The sequence below is a fragment of the Petaurus breviceps genome, unplaced genomic scaffold (genome assembly GCF_028583685.1).
Source record: "Petaurus breviceps papuanus isolate PSGF00001 unplaced genomic scaffold, PetGlider_PUasm1.0 90865, whole genome shotgun sequence".
Lineage (NCBI taxonomy): Eukaryota > Metazoa > Chordata > Mammalia > Diprotodontia > Petauridae > Petaurus > Petaurus breviceps.
Genome location: NW_027187367.1, coordinates 4135225 through 4140793, shown reverse-complemented (window position 1 = coordinate 4140793; position 5569 = coordinate 4135225). Strand labels below are relative to the sequence as shown.

Here is a 5569-nt window from a genome sequence, read left to right as displayed (position 1 = left end):
CCGTCTGCTTAATTGTGCTATTTTCTGTGGTACCTTCTGTTTGCATTCTCTGAAGTTCAGGGTGCTGACTTGTTCCCCTGAACTAGGTAAACGATATATGCTGGATTGATTAAAATGACTGTTGAAGTTGTAACATAATTGTACCCCATGGGTGGGGGACTTGGACTATTGTACTTTGTGATTGAATTAAGGACTCCTTGATTGATTAAAAATATACTTTGTTTATGATTGGAAACTAAGGTCCAATTGAGACTATCCAGGGGTGGAGTGCTTTGACTTTTGTATTTTGTATCCCTTAAGGAGGCAAGCCTCCTTAAGGATGATTGAATGATTGAGTTACTAAATGATTGTACTTTGTTGAAAACTATTGTGACCACTGGTGTAAACTATGTGGTCATTTTAGTGATAAGTTGTTGAGTTGTGACATGTTGAATACTGTATTTTGATTTCCTGTGATAAGTTGTAACATGTAAATGCTGTACCTTGATTTTCTGTGAATGTTTTGCTCTGATTTGTTATTGAATAAATAGAGTGTTCACTATACTATGTAATCAGAACCTTGAAAGCTGTTCACAGCCACATTCTTCTGGAAAACTGCTTGTGCTTGGCTTTACACTGCCCATCTCTGAAAAGTAGTGTCCAGTGTGGCTCTGGTCAAAATACATAGATCAGTAGCTCTTTGATACTTAAAACTTAGCTCCATGCATGGGGTCTTTGAACTTTTGAGTGACAGTCTACTTCAAAACAAGAACTACAGTTTTCATGTGGTATAATGAGCCTCATTGTCCATCCTCTACTGGCAAATGAAATCAGTATCTGATGATGACCTGTTGAGACATACCACCTGGGAAAGGATTGTTCCATAGCTTTTCAGGTTGAAGGACAAGTGGCTTATTGGGTTTCTATAGGTCAGCATTGATGTATAAGATGAGGCAGTTGGCCAGGTCCTCAAAAACTTGTTCACATCATCAAACCACCAATCTTTATACAGTTTCAAAAGGTTTAGACCAAACCGAACTTTCTTGTCCTTCTGTTTCTTGTTTTCCTCAATCATACATCCATAAGTGACATCTCCAGGTTGTACTTAAAAAAAAAAATTTTTTTTTAAAGCAATCAGGGTTAAGTATCTTGCTCAAGGTTACATGGCCAGTTATTTCTGGGTGTGGTGCTGAGTATCTGAGCGGGATTTGATCCAGGTCATCTCAACACTGGAGCCGGGGCTCTTACTCACTGTGCTACCTGGCCACCCCTCCAGGTTGTACTTTTGAACTTCCTTCACCATTTCCTAGCTTTTCACGTAGAGCTCAGGAATTCACACATTGGACATATTGTCTGCTGGGGCAGACTCTGATTGCAGGATACTTCCAGAACCTTCATTTAAGGAGGTCTTCTATGTGTTCTTCCTTACCAAGACTTTGGCCTTTCTCTATCTGCTCCCATCCTGGCTACCTATAACCTTGCCTTTTTCATCCTCCTTTTTCATGTTATCTCCTCCCCCATTAGAATATAAGCTCCTTGAGGTCAGGGTCTGTTTTTCTTTATACTTATACTTGTGTTCCTAGTGCTTATCACAATGCCTGACACCTAGTAAGCCCTTATTAAATACTTGTTGACTGGCTGAGATATTTTAATGTGTAGCTCCAGGTTGCTGGGACCCAGAATTGCAGAGACTTTTGAGAACCTTGTGAGATCATAAAGACTTTCCTGTGTTTTCAGTGGGATCATGGACTCTTTGGAAGACTTTTCTGGAAGGATAGAGAATTCTTGAAATCAGGTTCGAACACATTCCAAGGAGGGCTCAGATGTTCAGAAAACCTGTCTGTTTTGGAATTCTAGACATCTTGAGGATGGCGCCTGTCCCTTAAGTTTTGGGACATCATATTGGAGGCAAGATGGGGGACACAAGCAGATGCATATGTGGATCTGAGAATAGGAGAAGACAGACTGACAGAGGAGCTGTTACAACTGGAACTGAGACCAGGTAACCAGCAACTATGGCAATTGGTGATGGTTATTGGCAGTTTGTGAGCATGAAGTACATTCAGCAGCTTTTCTTTCCCTTACTTTTTCAGGGCACTAAAGTAACTTTTTCTGTGAGCACCAGTGAACTCTTATTTAAGAGTTTAACTGTGTTTCTTATTTGATACTGCTAATAAATTAAAATAATTAATATCAGTGATTTTGCCTATGCCTAAGTTTGTGGTTTGAGATTGAATAGGGGAAATCGCCTCTGGGGAAGAGATTTTCTTGGTTAATTCTGGGATGGGTGTTGAGCAGAGTAGAGAGTGAATTTTTGTAATTTTGGTAATTAATGAAAATATTCCAGTGTAGACCCACAAGACTGCCTTGGAATCCAGAGACAGAATATTTATGAGAAACAAATGGCAGCTGACTGAGGGGCTGGGAGGTGGGGTAGTTTGTGTTTGTTTTTGAATGTACCAGAAAGGCACTGTTCATAGTCTAGTATTACTTCAAGGTCTATGCAAGTGTTATACCAACATCAACATAGTTCTTTACAAATTTCAGATAATAGTATAAAAGAATAACTTCTGGATAGTGGATCCAAGGTGAAAAAGTAACAGAAAGAAGTAGTGAGCTACCCACCAAAATTCCTTCAAACATCTTGAGAAAATGTACCAGACTGAATCTTGATGGGGAAATCAAGGAAAAAAAACTCACAGTCAGTTATTTTTTCCAGCCCAGGTATAGGGAGACAGCATAGGGAGACAGACAGAAAAGTCTGTGACAGGGTCTGGCTAGGAACACACCGTATGGACCAGCAAGTGCAGGGCAAGTTGGGGTCCCAGCTTCATCACAGAGAGCTTAAACCTGTGTAAGGTGCAGGAACAGGTGCTAACTGGTAGTTTTGTTACCCATTAGTCATCTACTAAGCACTTACATTTTGTTGAAAGGTCACCTTGGGAAACAGACCTAACAGTTGTATTGTTGGGTGAAAGGTCAAATTACATACCTTTATAACTCTTTGGGTATAAGTCCAGATTGCTTCCAAAATGGTTGAATCAATTCACAGTTCCACCAATAGTGGATTAGTGTCCTAATTTTTACATATTTCCTCCAACATTTGTCATTTTCACCTATTATTTTAGCCAATCTGATTAGTGTGAGATATCTCAAAGTTGTTTTAATATGCATTTCTCTAACCAATAATGATTAGAACATTTTTTCATCCAAAATTTCTTCATCCAAAAGCTGCCTATTCATATCCTTTGACCTTTTATCCATTTGGGAAAGACTCATATTCTTATCATTTGACAAAGTTCTCTATATATTTGAGATATGAGACCTTCATCTGAGAAACTATAAAAGTCTAACCCTTCCCCCAATTTTCTACTTTCTTTCTAGTCTTGGCTACAATGCTTTTATTTGCACAGCCCCTTTTAAATTTAATGTAATCAAAATTATCCATTTTATATCTTACAATACTCTCTATCTCTTTTTTAATTCATAAATTCTTTTCCTGTTCATTAGTCTGATAGGTAGTATCTTCCATGTTCTTCTCATTTTCTTATATCTCCCTTTTGATCTAGGTCATGTATCCATTTTGAACTTATCTTGGTAAATGGTGCAAAATATTTGTCTGTACGAAGTTTCTGCCAGACTGCTTTCTGGTTTCCCCAACAATTTTTACCAAATAGTGAATTCTTATCCCCAAATAAATCTTTACGTTTGTCAAACAAAAAGTTGCTATAATCATTTACTACTGTCTACTCTGTTCCATAATCTAACTTTCTATTTCCTAGCCAGTACCAGATAGAGTTTCTATAATTGCCACCTTATAATACATTTTAAGATCTGATATTGCTGAACCTCCTTCCTTTATATTTGCTTTCATTAAATTCCTTTGCTATTCTTGACTTTTTGTTAGTTTAAATGAATTTTGTTATTTTTTTCTAGTTCAATAAAACAAACTTTTTTTGGTAATTTGATTGGGATAGCTTTGAATAAGTAGATTAGTTTAGGCAGAATTGTCATTTTTATTATATTGGTTCTGCCCACCCATGAACAATTGATATTTCTCCAATTATTTAAATCTAACTTTATTTACATAAAAAGTGTTTTATAATTATGTCCATGTAGTTCCCGGGTTTGTGTACTCCCAGGTGTTTTGTGCCATCTATGGTTATATAAAATGGAATATCTCTTACTGTCCTTTCAGAGTTTTGTTGTGATGCATAGAAATGCTGATGAGGTATATGGCTTTATTTTATATCCTGCTACTTTGATAAATGATTAATTGTTTCAACTAGCTTTTTAGTTGAATCTCTAGGATTTTTCAGATATATCATCAACTATGCAAGTAATAGGTTTTATTTTTCTTGTTTTCTGAATGGGAGGGAGATGAGGAGGAAATTCGAAACTGAAAATTAAATTGATTTTTAAAAAAATAAGAAATAGCCTTCACCTCAAAAAGTTTTCATTACTTGCCACCCTCTAAAAATCTCAAGGATGAGCTCCTAAAGGCCATGTGCCCACAAACAGAGGGCACTTTGGTGGGGAGTAAGTGGGGGGGAAAGGATGGCACAGCTGTAATAACTCCTTGGGATGCTATATTTAGGCAAACCGCCAGGTGGCATTAGGAACCCTGAGCTATAAACTTGAGCCTTTATGCATGGACAGACACTGGCCTTTCCAGGCTTGAGCAATTTGGTTACTATCTAGTATGTTGAGACCAGGTTGCCTCTAGTTGCCTTTCCCTGTTTTTCAGTCACAGGGTATAACTATTCTCAATAATAATTCATAATTTATCAAGTAGCTTTGTTACCATCCCCTTCTTCCCTCCCCTCTTCCCAATTTCAAAGGAATCTAAATTTCTTTCCTTTGTTAGTGTAACTCCAAAAGGATTTATGTATATAGATTACTATATGTATAGATCACTAAATATAAATACAAAAGTAAGAAATACAAGATTGGAAAGGACCTGATGTCACAGCTTTATCCCATCTCCCTCCCTCTCCCCTTTTCTGTGCTTGATTTTCCATATATACAGCCAAAAGGCTTTTTTTTTAAAATTAGGAAATACATTTCAATGTCCTTGTGTTAAGGACAAGTGAGAAACTGAGAAAAATCATCTTGCAGAGCTTCAGTTTTCTCTGTTGTTTGGTTGGATGACTGGGGTGAATAATCTGTACCTCCTAGCTAACAAATTAGAACTATTTCCAAACTCTTATTGGGTGGCATATAGCACAGGCATGCCTTCAATGTTCCTGTGACCTTCTCCCAGTGGTACTGCCAAGAACCATCTCTGGTTTCCTCTCTTGTTGGTTAATTGTGTCTCCTATAAAGCATGATAAACTATATTTCCAAATATTCCACTCATAGGACACTAGAACAACTCCAGAGAATTCCAGATTGCTCAGAATTCACCCCAGTCCTGACTTTCCTGTTAATTTTAGCACCCAAGAAATCTAGGAATTTGCAAGTGGGGGGGGGGGAGTGGAGGGGGGAAGTTGCTTCTGTCAGAGGATACTCTTATTTTTATGAAAAAAATTTTTAATGAAAAAAATCAATTTTCTCTTATCCCATTGAAAAAAAAGAGAAAATATTAATT

At 37.3% G+C, this 5569-nt stretch overlaps 1 protein-coding gene across 1 annotated transcript in view; it reads left to right on the top strand.

The window, feature by feature from the left end:
• Positions 1 to 5569, top strand: part of CDSN (corneodesmosin) — a 189233-nt gene that overhangs the window by 154594 nt on the left and 29070 nt on the right. The gene's annotated exons all lie outside the window — the stretch shown is intronic.